A 17,816-nucleotide genomic window follows, 5' to 3' on the forward strand; every position below is an offset into this window, starting at 1 on the left:
GATGCACCTCTTTTTCCCTCTCAAGCATTTGCTGCTTTGCACTTCCTTTTCTTTCATTGGAGAGTCAGATAAATCGGTTGCTTTGCACTAGTATATGTTCCTTGGAAAGCCGCTTAAACTCTCTTCAAACACTGGACTACCTATACATTGATTGCTTCCTCTAAGTGGCACTTCTGCTCTAGCTGGATCCTCTAAATCCCATTTTACTGCTTCTGCTTACTAAGCAGGTGAGAGAAACTTTCATAACCGGTGAGCAGAGAAGAAGGAGCTGTAGTTCTGTATAAAGAAAATGTTTGGGAGTTTTGAAGCTGTTTCCCCTGCTCAGCTGCCATCCCTATGTTAATCAATCACCTGATCTTTTGCATTACAGCAGAAGTCTTGATTCAGTTATTAAGGAAAGTTATTTCTGAAAATACTCAGCCACCTCTGCATGCCAAACCTTTAATGGCACTGTGCAATATGCACATTGCAGTGATAAATCAGGTTGTGGAATGAATGGCAACATAAATATTTGGCTCCAGATCCAAAATGTCATTTATTTGGCCATTTTATTTAGGGTAGCACTCCCCGCCCCTCCCATTCCCTCCCCCTCCCATTCCCTCCACCTCCCTTCCCTCCCCTCCCCTCCCCTCCCTTACACTCCCCTGCCCTACACTCCCCTCCCCTACACTCCCCAATACTCCCCTACGCTCCCCTCCCCTATACTCCTCTCCCCTACACTCCCCTCACCTACAATACCCTCCCCTACACTCCTCTCCCCCACACTCCCCTCCCCTACACTCCCCTATATTCCCCTATACTACCCCCCCTACACTCCCCTCCCCTACACACCCCTACACTCCCCTACACGGCCCTCCCTTCCCCTGCCCTGCCCTCCATTCCCTTCCCCTGCCCTGCCCTGCCCTCCCCTTCCCCTCCCCTTCCCCTCCCCTTCCCCTCCCCTTCCCCTCCCCTTCCCCTCCCCTTCCCCTCCCCTTCCCTCCCCTTCCCTCCCCTCTTGTCCTCTCTTCTCCTCCTCTCCTCTCTTCTTCTCCTCTCTTCTCCTTTCTTTCACAAACTTGAATGCCGAAGAGGGAGAACCGTCACTTCAAATCGCTTCAGTCATTCTCGTAGCTTATATCACTGGCTGATTCATGGGAATCCATCAGCAGTAATCATAAGCGTTACAGCTGCTGGGTCACTAGTCAAGCAAGAGTCTCAAACTGGGAATCGCTGACTTCTTTCTGTGGCTCAGACAGGTGACTTTCAATTCCACCCTGCCTTGGGCACGTCCTCTTGCTGTGTCCCCACCTACAGTGCAGTTTTGCTTAGAAGCAGAAGCACGGTTTTGAAGTAGTTCCACTGCTTCCATTTTCAATGATTTAGCTTGGCTAGCCAAGTGGTTTCTGTAAATAGAACGCAATCAAGAGATTTTGGTTAGAAACAACTAACTGAGCAGTTCCTTTCCACATGGGCAATGAATATTTACCCTTTCCTAATGGAGACTGCAGTGTAAGAGATAATGACAGATCATTCAGAGAGCTCTGAAATAGCCCTTGGGGATGCTTAGTCCAGAGGACCAGAGTAAATCTGTACACCATGGAATCACTCTGAATTACTTCCTAACAGAAGCGTGTCCTTACTATGTCTGCTATGGCTTCAGCTGGTTTCAGTGTTCTTCTTCACCTAATACTTCAATTAAGAGTTCTAAAGAAAGATGGAAAGATTGAGAAATATCTAAATCACGGATGAAAAGTGCTTTGAGGACTTTGGTCTTTAGCCCCATAAAGCATCAAAGTGCTGTCCTATGAAGCAAATGCTTTATTCTCTTGATATCTAAGGAGGTAAATAAATCCAATGTTGGAACATTAAGGATTGGTTAGAAAAGTAAACCTTGAAAACAAGTAAAGGAGAAGACCAAGTAAGCAATTGCAGTGCCTGTGGGGTAACTGCAGGGTTAGGCAAAGAACTATTGTGCAATGCAATCTTGTTATAAAAGAAGTATTATGTGAATTTTTACTGTTTTATTTCTTGAGTGTTCTATTTGAAAGGGAGTGAATCTATCAGGATTAGCTGTTTAATTTAGAAATGTAATGAAAACTGGTTTCTCTTTCCTTTTGAGTTCACCCCTTTTTATAGGATTTTATAATCGAGTAAGTAGGTATTTTTTTAAAACAGAGTAAAAGCGGGTAATTATATGCACAATTATTTTTAAAATACAGTAACAATAGCAAGGATGAGATGAAAGGTATTTATACACTATTATACTGTCACGGTATGTCCCATACATTAGTAACAGTCAGAGGATTCATGTTAGTGAACAAAAGATATCTTTAAATAAGTAAATAAATAATTAAATATATGTGCATATAGGTAGATAGATTGACAGATAGATAGATAGGTAGATAGACAGACAGACAGGCACCTAAGAAACTGCTGTGAAGCTTCTTGCTCTCTTTTCTAAAAGTTAAAGTGAATACAGCATCAGGGTGTGTTACAAACATTACAAGCATTACCTTCAATCCACCACAGGTACACACGAGAGGTCAGTCTGCAGGTTGTGAAGGCAAAGAAACTGCTCTGGTTTGATGTGAAGAACCAAGACGTAAGTTGCTGTCAGAGAAAAGATGCTGTCAAAGTGCGTCACGTCTATGCTAGAGCATCTCTACCACCATCTGTACTGCATCTATATGCACCTGTACTAGAGCATCTCTACTTATCCAGTCTGGGTGATCTTACGAGCATTCTGAAGCCCCAGAGGAGGGTCTGTTTGTCTTTTCTGCTTTTATAGCCAGTGAAAATTCTTACAATTTTACACAGAGTGGATGAAAAACACTAAGTGTACTTCCAATCTTCACAGCTTCTAAGCAAGTGGAGATGAGGTTGTGGAATAAGCAAATAAAGTGTTGATCTGGAAGCAGCGTAAAGATTGTCTTTAACCAGGGCCTTGCATTCTTCATTTTTATACCATTACTTGCCTTCAAGTGCATGATCATTATTTTATTAACTTTCTACCACTACAGAAATGCACCTGATTCTTTCACAAAACTTACGGGTGGTAATTGGAAATATTCATCAGCATTCTCTATTTCCTTCTTCATCTCAATTCTCTTCTGGCCTGTGAAGCTTTTCAGATCAGAGATGAAGATCAGCTATAATACGGAGTATTGGAGACTGCAAAGGAAAAGAAGAATCACACGAAAAACTCTTTTCAGCCTCACGTGCAATCATCAAAGAAAAGAATACCAAAAGAATACCGCTTTATCATGGTAAGCATAAATTTGAGCATAGGTCTCCTATAACTGAAGCGAGGTTAAACAGGTTCCAAAGAAGGTGAAGGAGCACACCCAAAATCATTTCCATAAAACCGTGTTTTCAAACAAATGTTTTAAAGATTTAGATTTTCTTACAGGTGAAGAATGAAAATATAAAATAAAATAAAATAAAAAATTACCAGGACATACAGTTTTCTTCTAGCTTGCTTTGCTTCATTCAGTTAATCTGAGTCTTGGGTCACAATCAGGGAGCAGCATTGTACAGAAATGCCAAAGCCTCCCCAAGCTTGTTATATCTTCATCAACAGGGCTTTGATACTGCTGCCTCCTCAGCAACGTCGGCAATTTAGTAGGAAAGTTGGTGTCCACCAGGTCAAATTAGGAAGAGGAAATCCCTCTTGCTCATCCCTTCAAACTAAACTCTAAGTAGAAGGAAGTGATCCCAAGCTGCAGTCCTGACATCTATGCTGCAAAGTCATCCAATGTGACATGTTACTATACCAGCCTGTTAGGAAGATAAACAAGAGTTTTGAGTTTATGATGTTTGTTTAGAATTAAGCTCAAAGCGTTAGTCCTTTGATATGTTTTTGTCTGCAAGTGTTTTCACTGTTTCCCAGACAATGTCTCCAGCAAGCTAGCTGCTTGTTTCATTTGGCCAGATATTTGGCCATATCTGGCCAGATATTTGCCTTCTTAGTCAATAACCAAATCTGTCAAGTTAAGAACATGGAATTAATGAAAAGGAAATCCTTTTATTTTGGTCTGAGTTCACTTTTGTTTGTTTGTTTGTTTGTTTTTTTTTTTCTTTCTAGACCAAGAATGAATCATGGAGAACCAGCAAAACTGAGGTGAAAAATGAAATGAAAAATGTTAAGGTCAGGCTGCTTGCTCACTGCAAGTGCCAATCTGGAAGCAGATGGAGTGCATCTTCATACACAACATCCTGAGACACTCAACAGGTCAGCCCATTTGATGAAGTACATTGCTGTCCTGAATTTTAATGTGACAGGGGTACTTTTAAGTCTCTTGTTTATGCTTTAGTACTTGAGGCGTATGGCAGGAGCACAGCACGCTCTTATTTGTCCACCCTTATTTGTTGATCGTGTGTAGGAAAAAGAGAACGTGCAGAGGCCCTCACCCATACATTGCATCTGTCACTCTGTGCAGCTACATCACTGAGCAAAAGTACCAAACTTAACGCTTGTGAAAGGACTTTACACAAACTACAGAATACTAAAAGGAAGCATTCACAATAAAAACACATTTTTTTCCTCAGCCAAGCATCAAACCACTTACAGAAGGGCATGGGCCCTCTCTATGCACCTCAAGGTGGGATCCACAAATCCTCACGTGGTTTCATCACATCCAGCACGCTTCTCTGTCCCTCCTAGCTAAACCTGCACAGAGGCAGCTGCTCCCAAATTGCCATGGTGACATCACTCAGTTCTGTTTCTGAAGTCATCACCGTAGGCGCCTTGCAATGACAACAGAACACTCTCTGTTGCTAATGCGTATGTCTCAGAAACAATTAGAGAAGTGCCACTATCCCCAAGTTGACTTTAATTAGAGTAGTTCAAAAATTATTCTCTGCTACCATACATCCGTGGAAGGTGTGTGATAAATCTTGTCCTTCAGCAAGGATTACAGACAAAAGGAGCTTGATTGTGATACGTTCCCCTTACTTCCAGAGCTGTTGACTTTTTATTTCCGTGTAAGAAAAAAGAAGGTGAAATCAACAATTCTCTTCCTCCGAGTTGGGAATATGAAATAAGCCCAATTATCCAGGAAGCCTTAAAAAGGAAACTATATTTTTCCTTGTTAAACACCTTGTTTCTTCTGAAAAATTTTCCAGTACTTTGCAGCTGCGGTGGTTTTAATCGGCTGGGCAGTGGAGTTCCACCACGGCCACTCTCTCACTCCCCCTCCTCAAAGAGAAAGGGGAAGAAAATACAATGCAAAGGGCTCAAGGGTTGAGATAAGGACAGGGAGATCGCTCAACAATTATTGTGACGGGCAAAGCAGACTCAGCATAGGGAGATAGTAAGATTTATTGCCTGTGTTCTGTTTTTTATTTTTTGACTTTTTTTATTTTTTGACTTTATTTATTGACTGTGTTCTGTTGCCTTGGAGGTATAGTAACAAGTAGTATAGTCCAATTGGAAAAGATCAGTAGATCAAAGCTACCTAAGGCTAAAGGCCTTACATGTTCATCATGTGGTTCCAGCATCTAGGAGCTTTGGACTAGATTCATTTGGAGCCATTGGACAAAAATGCCTGCAAGCTTTGATTCTAATCTATCCGAAGAACAGGTGATTAGTTTGGGTTTTTATATCCCGTTTAGAGGTTGCAATACATTGATCTTGCACCTGAAACAGATCTTTAATTTCTGTTTCTTTAGAGAGAACATTCATTCATGTAGCACTAATCCTCTCTGAAACTGCAAGTGGATGGAGTAAATGTGATTACTGGAGTTTTATTGCAAAACTACATTCTTGCTCCATCCCAGCATCTAATAGAGATGCAGCCTTTGAGGAATAGATTTTCCTTAGTGTTCTAAGAAGAGCTGCATCCAAAGGAACTGGGGTTCTCCTAGGACCACTACAGAAATATTTCTGCTCTCCATAGCTTGTCCAGCACACTTGGTCAGAGCACAGTCACCTCTGACACTTGGTGCATGACACTTAACATAGACTCACAGTTTACACTGAGGTCAATCTGAAAATGAGAATCATGTTGGAGATGAGAAGAAGGTGACAGAGATGTGCTTAGGATAAATGAGTAATTTCTGTGCCCATTTCTGTGCCCATTTCCCATTTTAGTGAATTAATTTAACAGCTGTCAGTAACTTAGATCACGATAGATTTTATTTCCTAATTATTCTGACATAGTTTCCCAATTATTCTGACAGTACATTTTCCTGTCCACTGTAGGTTTGTTCCACTTCCTAGAGCAGTCAAGCTGGATTCTGCCATGTGTCAGCAGAATTTTACGTAAACTTTTCCTGAGTGCACTGTACATGGATAGAATATAAACCTTGTTTAACTTCCGTCATCAAGCTGAATAGAATCATAGTAATCAATAAGTGTTTTAAAGGACTAAGCATCTTTTTTTTTTTCCCCTTATGTCTATTTTCTGTATTTACATAGTAGACCATGCCACATCTATAAAAACATTCTATTGAAAAATATGAAAACAGTTATCTTAAGAAACAAAAATGTATACCAGCTAAGTGTACTAACCAGTGAAAAGCTTTTTACCAGTTGAACTTGAACCAAAAGAGATAGGAGAACTTTGCAGAAAACAAATAAAGACAAGGAATCAGGGTTTCTAGGTCAATCTCATGTCATAGAAAGCCAAGAAGATATAGAGTGAGTGTTTTTTCATTTGCTGTAATAAAAATAAAAAAATCAGTTTAATATACAACAAATTCAATTCAGATGATCAAGCTGGGGAGTGGTCTGCATGAGAATGATACAGAATCTGTGGTAGATATTTTAAAGAAAAAGTTAAATAAGTCTGGGTTGCTGTGATATCATTGATGCTGTCTGAAGAAAGTTATTGACCAGGAGGTTTCTTAAGTTTTTCACGGGTGTCTTAGGAAGAAAAGAAATGAAAAACGGAGGGAAGTGAGAGCAGGAAGGCTTATACAATGTCGAAAAACTGAATATCCCGGGATAAATGCTTAGTTCTACAGACGAAACGAGGTTTCCATGCAGGGGAATTGTTTGCCTGAATTTTCTGTAAGAGTTTCCCAGTGACTAAGGAAATCAATGGGAAAGGACTCACTTGAGAAAGCACTTTGTTCTTACAGGTCCCATTTCAATACATACTATGATACGTCCAGAGGTAAATCTGTTTCATCGTCATTTGGTTTACTTTCCTGTGAGTCTGATCAATGGAGACACAGGACAGCCACGCACAGTAGTCCTCTCAGGTAAGAAAGCGTTCTCCTTCCAACAGGGATGTTAGAGTGAGCTCTGCAGGGAGACGGGGAACAAGATAAAAGATGGTGATTCCTAGGTCTTAGCTAGCACAATTGCATGTTAACGACCCAAAGATAAGGGAGTAAATGACTGTATGCATAGATAATGGAACCAGCAAGAACTGGCTTGAGCGATGAAGTCTGTCAAAGACAGGAAAGGCCAGAAAATTAGCAGTGAGGAAGACTTCTGCCCTTCATCAAAGACCACCAGAGTATGCCGGATAACCACCCAAGAACTCCAGTACCCATACAAATAGAGACAGGAACCTACGTGACTGATTCTTCGGAGACCTGATGACTAAGTAAGAGACTTATGGGGGAAATGAAATGAAGATGGATTTGTTCCACTAAGAGAAGCACACAGCAACCGTTGGTGTTCAAGTTAGGTGGAGCTATCCCCCTTGTGCCTGGCGTGTGTGCGCAGCGCCGAATAAACATACCTGCTTTATAACTATTCTGAGGTTTTAGAGTCTGATTTTTGCAAGTCAATACTCCTAATTTTTTGTTTTTGAAGCATAGCTTTTACAGTACTTTGTACCGTTCAATAATTGCTTGACCTGTGGAAGAATGGTGTATACCTGTCGGATGTTGAATACCCCACTGTTGAAAAAAAAGTGGGTTGTGTGGGCCGCATATCCTAGGTCGTTATCTGTTTTAATCATTTTTGGGATTCGTAATGTCACAAAAGCTGACAAAAATGTTTACACACATCCTTTGTCTTTTCTCCTGTATGGAGAGATTCAAAAATACAGGCAGAAAAGGTATCAATTGAAACATAAGCATAGCGAAGTTTTCCGAATTCTAGCGAATGTGTAACATAAAAAACAGTCCCTTAAGTCTATTACTATTAATGTCCATGACTGGGGGAGCATAATTGGAGATGGCAATCCCAGTTGAAGTGCTCCCATACCTTCCATGACTTCATTAATTTTCTTGCTTTAAGTTGTTAAGCAGCTTGGCCTTTGGGCCTTATGTATCCTATTCCTCCCGGATCGAAGGGAAACAGATCCAACCCCTTTTCAGGGCCTTTAGGGCCTGGATCAAAAGGATAGTCCAGGTGATCAGGGGGCATAACAGCAAAAGCCTGTGATGGCGGTAGTGGCAGGTGGGCCAGTGGCATAGCAGGCAGATCAGTGGACAAGCCCGCAGCTCCCTCACTATCTGGCAAACCACATGTTTGTGATTGTGGTCCCGCATGGCTCTTTAAGGCCTCAGAGACTGCTCGCCTGGTGCTGAGCAATCCAGCTGCAACCTTGTCGTTTTTGGTAGCAGAGTCCCAAAGCTTGAACTCAATTTGGTACCGTGTTTCAGGATCGTAAACTTCCCGATTTGTAATAGAGGGAATAAGCTGGAAGGTTACCAGGACATTCTTTGGTTCTAAGGCCATATGATTCCCCATGGCGTGCAACTGCTTACCTTCGGCCAGTGAGGGGCAGTTGTGTGCGCGGGTCTGCTGCTCTCAGCTTGAGGTTCTTTTCAGCTCGGGTGCGCTTCCTTTCAAAGCGAAGTCGCTTCTTTCAGCTTGCTGAGTTTGGCTGAACCTATCTTCATGAGGCGATCAGTGTCCCTGTTCCTGTCCTGGTCCCTGCTCTGTTAGCCTGTCCCTGTTCATTCATTTTTTGTTTTTGTCCCTGTTCTGTTAGCTTGTCCCTGTTCCTGTTCCTCAGGTCCCTGTTCCATCATCATTTGTGGCGAAATGACGACATGGACTCCAGGGTTTCTTTAAGGATCAATAACTTCAACAACCACCCCATTGAGAACAGGCTCCCTTCCCATACCATCAGCTATACCAGCAGCACTTTTCCACTAACTATTCATTGGCTAACTATTCATTGGTTAACTTCGCCTGGCAACAGCAAACATTCAGCAAATTCCATGTCTTAACTGTTGGAGAACAAACAGTTTGAGACTGCAAGGCGTCTCCTGAATCACCCTTCTTTGTTCCTTCTAACTTCTTTACATTCCTCATGGCCTCATCATTATGAGTCCGATGTTATCACCAACCATGGGTTTTATCAACCCCCATGGCAACACTCCCACATCCAGGGACATGGCCCAGGTGGCACAGATGTTGGGAGTTCCTGTTACCAAGGAGTGAGTTTACCCATGTTTCAAGTCACAAGATACAGACTAGACTGTGTGAGACATCAGGTTACATTGCATCAGAATAAAATAGTTGAACACTCACCCAGAACATTAGGGTAGAAACATTCATAGAATCTTAGAATCACTCAAGTTGTAAAAATTCTCTAAGATCATCTAGTCCAATAGGAGATAGATGCATTTTTATCCCGTATCTCTACAAAATTCAAATAAATAAAATGGTCAAAAGAAAGAAAATCTCTTCAGGATTTCCACAAGAGCAAAATTCACTTTGCTTTATGTGATTTTGTTTAGAATTTAGTAGTATTTGTCATATTCTGCAGTTGGTGTTCTATTCCTGCAGAAGTGTTAAGTGTTTTGATTTCACTATTTGGAGTAAAGATGCATGCTGTGTTACAACAATATAATTTTATTTTATATTTTGAGCTATCTGTTCCATCTATCTCTTTTTTGTTTGTTTGTTTTTGTCTATGACATGGAAATAAAATTAAAAGATGGAAAAATGGTTTCCCCTCACACTAAAGTCCATATGATTAACAGTTACTGAAAAACAAGCCCAACCACTGAAATAGGCAGGAGCCATCAGATGTCTTCATAACATACTGACCTCTTTAAATCATAACCATACAAACATTGGCAAAAGCAGTGCAGTTTCATATGAATAATTCCAGGGAAGCAAAATAGAATACATTATGCCTGCTCAACTCTGCAATTGCTCATAGAAGAAAGGCTTTGCTGGCCTGATGATTGGCTTCAGCTTCATCAAAAATAATTAAATATTTTCATCTGTCTGGTGATTTGTTTATTGCATTGAAATCCTGGTCTTCCACGCATGCATAACCCTCCTGAAATATTATAAGAGGTTTGAAAGTGCAACTACAGCATGTGAGCTGAATCTGTAAAGCAAATCCATACATAATATACAATTCAAAACACATGAAACTTGTAAAAGTATGTTGCTTGCAGAACATTCTGCAATGTAACCTCCATCACATTCAGGTAAAATGCATCCCTGTTTGTTTACATCTAGTATTGATTGGGCCAGAGCATGAAGTTTCACTACAATTTAAAAAAACGCTATCTCTAAAAGTAGTACCTCTGGAGATCACATTTCTCATAGATAATTATGACTGCTGCTGGATATTTCACTAGAGTTCTTCAAAACTTTATGGGGATGAAATTTATTAAGAATTAGTGAATATTCTTGTACATTTGAATGTAACAGCAGAAAGTCGTTGTGAGGATAATATATTCGTATCTTTTAATGAAATAAATAAAGCATGAAACGCCTGTCGCTTTAGTAATAAACTGCTTTATGACAAAATGGTCTTTCTATTGTTTTGTGGCAAATGGTCATGAAGAAAAATATTACTCTCCTTCAAGCATTAATCATAAGCCCCACAGTGTCACCTGTCTTAAATGAAAAAAATAAAAAAATAAAAAACAAACACAAACTTCTCACTATCCTACATAAAAGGATCTCAAATTTATAAAAAAATATTTAGCAGAATGGAGAAAAAATAAAGGAAGAAGTGGGGGCAAATGTGTCCTTGCATCAATTTCATATTGAGCATGTGGATATGTAAGTCTCCACACTGGAGATTTTCCTTATCCAGACAAATACACAAACATTCAGGTGAGTAACAGCTGAATACCTCTTACTTCTGCAAAGCCTCACTTGCTCCAAGTTTCTCTAGGAACCATAAGGATTCTTGTCTAGCATTAGAGATAATAATTAGCTAAAAACTCTTTTTCCCTATTCATGTCCTAACCTGTCAGGTCAATTCAACATTTTCAAACAAAACAAAGCAGGGTGAAAATTCCAAACAGTTCCATAATCTCTGTCTCCAAATTGTTTCCCTAGTTTGGTTAAATAAGAATTTGTAAATTTATATAAGCATTTATAAATTTAAATAAGAATTTATATTTGTAGTAGGGGTCAGCTTGTTATTGTGCCACTTAGTAAATCTGTAATCCAGTCTAGTAAATCAAGGAGCCAAAACAGGGATCCAGGAACAGCAGGCAGAGCCAATTGCATTAGAGTGATTTGGGGTTGAGAGCTTAGCTTTTTGTTTGTTTTGTTTTGTTTTTGAAAACAGGCTAAAAAAACTGTATTAACAGAACTCCCAAGATGCTTGTCTGCAATCAGCATTATTCCTGGTTTTCTGCTTCCTTTTTTTTTAATGCCTTTCCATCTCTCCTCTCACATTCTTTTGTTTATTTGTTTGTTTGTTTGTTTGTTTGTTTTGTCAGTGACATTTATTTGCAGCATAATGTTAATGACTCCAGATTTCCTGGCATCACTAGTCAAAACTTTTGCTGTGTTCAGTACTGTCTTCTGTTGTACTTGAGAAGCTGCAGGGAGGAAAGAGAAAACCCTCCAGACAATTTAAAGTGGTAAACAAAATCACTGGAACTTGGCAATTTGTCAATGTCTTTATTAAGCCTTCTACTCCTGATGTAACACACCCAGTGTCTGGAGAAAGTCTTCCTTTGACTTGATTATGACAAGGTTTCAGCACAAGGGAACTCATTCCCAAAATTCTTATTTTGAATTCTGGTAAACTTTAACCTTCACATGACACTTTTCAAGAGACAAAGAAAATAATTATTTTTCACATATATTTTGGGGGAAAAAGAGCTCTGTCTGAATAGAAGGAAGGTGAGAAAATTATTTTAGACAAAAAAATATTGCAGAACTTACAAGAATAGGTATTATGATCGAGTTTGGGCCAGTGATCTTAATGTTGCCATGAAGATTTAAAAGGCAGTCCAGGGAAATGTCTTCAAAATATAGAATCATAGAATCATTAAAGTTGGACCTTCAGGATAATCTGGTCCAACCATCACCCTACTACCAATGTCACCCACTAAACCATGTCCATAAGCACCACGTCCAACCTTTCCTTAAACACTCCCAGGGATGGTGACTCCACCACTTACCTGGGCAATCTGTTCCAAAGCCTGATTACTCTTTCTGAGCAGAAATGTCTCCTAATTTTCAACCTAAACCTCCCCTGGCACAGCTTGAGGTCATTCTCTCTGGTCCTATCACTAGTTACCTGTGAGAAAAGGCCGACCCCCTAGATCCCCATAGATTCCTTTCAGGTAGTTGTATATGCATTACTATTATCTGTTTAAAAATATCTGTTACTTTCACTTCTTACCAAGATGCAAGAGAGATTTCAGACAGTGCACCGCTTCCACATCTGATTTTCTCCATATTTTTTTTTTTCATCTGAGACATCTCCAAAGAAGGCAGAAGCTCGTAAGAACTTCCTTCATTCTGCTATGGAAAGAGTCTACTTACTGGAGATGATTATGCTATTAACATAGCAGCAATTTAAATTACCAGAAATATGTGCGCCAACGCAGGGGAGAAAGGCCACAGTATTAATGTAATTAATAATGATAATAATAATCATCATCTAGGTAGGAAACTAATTTTTGTCTAAACTGTCTGACAGTTGTATGAGTCAGCTGAATTTCTGCTGATATTCAACTTACCGTGACACCAGCCAGGGTGGACTATTTTATAACCAGACTTAAATAAACTCCATAGTACAGTGATTACAAAAGTATAAAAGCCTTATTAAAAACAAAGATTAAATACATTGTTATATAAATCTATTTCTGGAAGATGATATTAATACTCTCTTTTTAAGTACCAAACATAACATTAACATTATTACAGAGAGATCTTGGTCAGCCTTTGTCATTTTAATTAATCAACAACTGCAATAGTCTGAGTGCATGTGTATAAAAGGGGTTTGTAGGTATAAGTAAGCTCATGTTTCTATTTCAGACTATGCTTTGCATGATTTCACACAAAACTGTGTTGCCATTGCCCATCAGACAGAATCCTGCCACAGAAAACAAAACAGGATTTAATTCTGCAAGGTATTGGATGACGAAGAAAATTATGTTTGCAATCATAAATGATTAAATTTTTATCGAAACATATTTTTTACTGATTCTACTGCTAACACAGGAAGTCTCTGGGGCCAAAATGAAGAACATGAAACACATGGATTTCACAGTGGAGGAAATAATGTGGTGCCATGTTTGTATTTGGCTATCTTATTGCACTAAGGCACATATTTTCCTATCGGTGCAATGGAATGATTACAATGTAGTTATATACACCCCCAAAGTAATTACACAGCCCAACATGACTGCATCTGTTCCCTCAACAGACCTTTCTTGTTTTACTGTGATGTTATCCTCTATAAACAGTTTGGGTGAGAAAGACATTGAGCTAAATGAGGCTCAGGAAATTGAAAAAAAAAATTGTACATAAGGAAAGAGGCTGGCCTTGTAGAAAAACACCTGCTTAAAAAACAAGAATAAATTATATCACTGTGATTTCCTCATCTGGATGGGAGAATGGAAGCCAGACTTTGTTGCAGACACAATGGCTTCCACTGAGATAGATATAAAGTCATCCAGCCACAAATGTGGCTCCAAAAGAGATGAAGTGATTGCTTTTCCAGAGAAGAATCCTTCCTATTAGCCTGCAAGTAAGAAATATGTGTGTTTTGTGCCATCCATGTGGATATTTGCAGCCTTCTGTCCAAGATGACTTCTGAAGCCCTTAGAAGAGAGAACAGGATAATTTTTTACATTCCTAGTTTTCTATAAGCCCTTAAATTATTCACATTCCTCACTAGCATTAGGAAGAATCCATTTCTGTTCCACAGTTTCAGGGCTTTCCTCTACAATTGTAGTAAGTCTTCAAAGTGCTCATTTCTTTCACTTCCTCTAACCCATCGTTTCTCAATGGACAAGACCAAACAAAGGGCAGGTAAAATAACTGGTGTGATGCTGCTCATGTGCTGTCTGTGGTAATTCCATAATAAAATTACAAGAAGAAAAGAAAGTTCAGATCAGTTTCCAAAGCATCAGTATTTGGTGTTAACATCCCTCCTTTCACCTATATTCTTAAGTTCCTACTTCAACCCCTACTTAAAATGGCTTTCACTTGTTTGACAAAAGTCCTGTGAATTCTCCAATGAAATGAGTTTATTCTTTCTTCAGACTGAACTGAAGTTTCTGGAAAATCTGAAGTGATACTAAAGCCAAGAACTCCCTACAAAATGCCTTTGCGTTTAGATGGAATCAATGATTCTCTAGCATAAAGTAACACCTTCTTCTAAGAGCTAAATGTCCAAAATTGACATGTTTTGCATTTTTAACTACCTTCCATGATAAATATTACCATGTTGATATTTATATTCATATATTTTTTCACTCTATTTGTTCCATGTCTGATGAGTTGAAGCAAATATCAGTCTCCATTCCTTACTTGCCTACACTAGTTGTATGTGTAGAAATATTCACTTGCTCCACACTTTGAAAAATCTTGATAACGCAGTTAATCCTCTTGATCAATTTGGTGTTTAAAATCTGTTCAAAGCCATATATGCAAAAGCTAGCACTTGAGCTCACAGAGCCACATTAATGGTTAATGAGCCTACCAGGGGAGGTGCCCTGCTGGACCTTCTGTTCACAAACAGAGAAGGACTGGTGGGAGGTGTGGTGGTCGGGAGCTGTCTTGGGCAGAGTGACCATGAAATGGTAGAGTTCTCTATTCTTGGTGAAATCAGGAGGGGGACCAGTAAAACTGCTGTCTTGGACTTCTGGAGGGCAGACTTTGAGCTGTTCAGGACACTGGTTGGCAGAGTCCCTTGGGAGGCAGTCCTGAAGGGCAAAGGAGTCCAGGAAGGCTGGGCGCTCCTCAAGAAGGAAATCTTAATGGCTCAGGAGCGGTCTGTCCCCACGTGCCCAAAGATGAGCCGGCGTGGAAGAAAACCAGCCTGGCTGAACAGAGAGTTGTGGCTCGAGCTTAGGAATAAAAAGAGGGTTTAAGATCTTTGAAAAGAGGGCAGGCCACTCAGAAGGATTATAAGGATGTTGTAAAGATGTGCAGGGACAAAATTAGAAAGGCCAAAGCTCATATGGAGCTCAATCTGTCTACTGCTGTTAAAGACAACAGAACATGTTTTTATAAATACATAGACACAAAAAGAAGGACTAAGGAGAATCTCCATCCTTTACTGGATGGGGGGGGGGGGGGGAACTTAGTGATGAGAGACGAGGAAAAGGCTGAGGTGCTTAATGCCTTCTTTGCCTCAGTCTTGAGCAGCAAGACCAGTTTTTCTCTGGATACCTGGTACCCTGAGCTGGTTGAAGGGGATGGGGAGCAGGATGTGGCCCTCACAATCCATGAGGAAATGGTTGGCGACCTGCTACAGCACTTAGATGTATGCAACTCGATGGGGCCGGATGGGATCCACCCGAGGGTGCTGAGAGAACTGGCAGAACTGGCCAAGCCGCTTTCCATCATTTATCAGCAGTCCTGGCTACCAGAGGAGGTCCCAGTTGACTGGCGACTAGCAAATGTGACGCCCATCTACAAGAAGGGCTGGAAGGTAGACCCGGGAAACTATAGGCCTGTTAGTTTGACCTCAGTGCCAGGGAAGCTCATGGAGCAGATTATCTTGAGTGTCATCACGTGGCACTTGCAGGGCAACCAGGCAATCAGGCCCAGTCAGCATGGGTTTATGAAAGGCAGGTCCTGCTTGACGAACCTGATCTCCTTCTATGACAAAGTGACACGCTTGGTGGATGAGGCTAAGGCTGTGGATGTGGTCTACCTTGACTTCAGTAAGGCTTTTGAAACCATTTCCCACAGCATTCTCCTTGAGAAACTGGCTGCTCTTGGCTTGGACTGGCGTATGCTACTTTGGGTTAAAAACTGGCTGGGTATCCAGGCCCAAAGAGTTGTGGTGAATGGATTCAAATCCAGTTGGAGGCCAGTCACTAGTGGAGTCCCCCAGGGCTCAGTACTGGGGCCAGTCCTCTTTAATATCTTTATCGATGATCTGGACGAGGGGATCGAGTGCACCCTCAGTAAGTTTGCAGATGACACCAAGTTAGGTGCGTGTGTCGATCTGCTCGAGGGTAGGAAGGCTCTGCAGGAAGATCTGGATAGGCTGGACCGATGGGCTGAGGCCAACTGTATGAGGTTCAACAAGGCCAAGTGCTGGGTCCTGCAGCTAGGGCACAACAACCCCAAGCAGCACTACAGGCTGGGAGATGAGTGGTTAGAAAGCTGCTTGGCAGAGAAGGACCTGGGAGTATTGGTTGATAGTCGGCTGAATACGAGTCAGCAGTGTGCTCAGGTGGCCAAGAAGGCCAACAGCGTCCTGGCTTGTATCAGAAACAGTGTGGCCAGGAGGGCTAGGGAAGCAATTGTCCGCCTGTACTCGGCTCTGGTGAGGCTGCACCTCAAGTACTGTGTTCAGTTTTGGGCCCCTCGCTACAAGAAGGACGTCGAAGTGCTCGAGCGAGTCCAGAGAAGGGCAACGAAGCTAGTGAGGGGTCTGGAGAACAAGTCTTACGAGGAGCGGCTGAGGGAGCTGGGGTTGTTCAGCCTGGAGAGGAGGAGGCTCAGGGGCGACCTTATCGCTCTCTACAGTTACCTTAAAGGAGGCTGTAGCAAGCGGGGGGTTGGTCTATTCTCCCACGTGCCTGGTGACAGGACGAGGGGGAATGGACTAAAGTTGCGCCAGGGGAGGTTTAGGTTGGATATTAGGAAGAACTTCTTTACGGAAAGGGTTGTTAGGCATTGGAATAGACTGCCCAGGTTGAGTCACCATCCCTGGAGGTCTTTAAAAGAAGTTTATATGTAGAGCTTAGAGATATGGTTTAGTGGAGGACTTGTTAGTGTTAGGTCAGAGGTTGGACTAAATGATCTTGGAGGTCTCTTCCAACCTAGATGATTCTGTGATTCTGTGATTCTCTGAAATTCTTGTAATAGAAGACAGCTTGTAATAGAAGACAGCATTAAGTCCTCAGATTACAAAGGACATATGAGAAACTGGTCTATTTATACTTGCCATCTATTCAACACTTCTTTTGTGATGTACCTTCCTCAGCTGTAACCAGTGAATAATTAACCTATCATATTTCCCCCCACAGACATGCAATAAGGAGGATGGGGTCTTTGAAAGTTCAACATTTAGTGAATAATGAAATTTCTCACAAAGTCGATGTACTACAATCCATTTAAATATAAAACAGTAGTAACATGAAAGCAATATTCTTTTAGCTTAAGTTGCTTGCTGATTTTATTCATAAAATAAAATGTCTTTTTATAGGACTTTAATTATGATTTGGGAAGAATTGATTTTAGAGTTCATGCAGAATTATGAAATTTCACACTGTCTAGCAATGACCATGATCCTTAACAGAGTTAATACCCTGACAATGATCCTTTAGCAGGTCTTTTTTTTTAAGCTGACTTTATTATAAGACATTGCACCTTTGAAACTGATGGTTTTAGCGTTGTATTTGCTACAAGGTGTTTCTCTGCCAACATTGGTCAGTAATATCACATAAGCTTGATAGTTAAGATTTTATAAGACTACTCAGGAGTTTCTGTGGCATGAAGTTCTAGTCTCAGGAGGAGTGGA

The 17,816-nt window shown here is 40.8% G+C and overlaps 2 long non-coding RNA genes across 3 annotated transcripts in view; one reads left to right on the forward strand and one right to left on the reverse strand.

The window, feature by feature from the left end:
* Positions 1-1,246: 1,246 nt before the first annotated feature.
* LOC136789030 (uncharacterized) lies at positions 1,247-5,258 on the reverse strand. Of its 2 annotated transcripts, none has more exons than XR_010827747.1 (5): positions 4,551-5,258; positions 3,434-3,759; positions 3,033-3,153; positions 2,496-2,592; positions 1,247-1,385 (listed from the first exon to the last, which is right to left on the reverse strand). It is a non-coding gene; the product is annotated as an uncharacterized lncRNA (long non-coding RNA). The 2 variants fall into 2 exon arrangements; XR_010827748.1 differs by having other exon boundaries at positions 3,444-3,759; positions 4,551-5,256.
* The window catches only part of LOC136789032 (uncharacterized), a 761,292-nt gene continuing 745,983 nt past the window's right edge, over positions 2,508-17,816 (forward strand). The window contains exons 1-3 of the long non-coding RNA XR_010827751.1: positions 2,508-2,584; positions 3,106-3,248; positions 4,067-4,213. This is a non-coding gene — a long non-coding RNA (uncharacterized lncRNA). The remainder of the gene's footprint in view (positions 2,585-3,105; positions 3,249-4,066; positions 4,214-17,816) is intronic.

Source organism: Anser cygnoides, chromosome Z (assembly GCF_040182565.1).
Source record: "Anser cygnoides isolate HZ-2024a breed goose chromosome Z, Taihu_goose_T2T_genome, whole genome shotgun sequence".
In the NCBI taxonomy this organism is placed as follows: domain Eukaryota; kingdom Metazoa; phylum Chordata; class Aves; order Anseriformes; family Anatidae; genus Anser; species Anser cygnoides.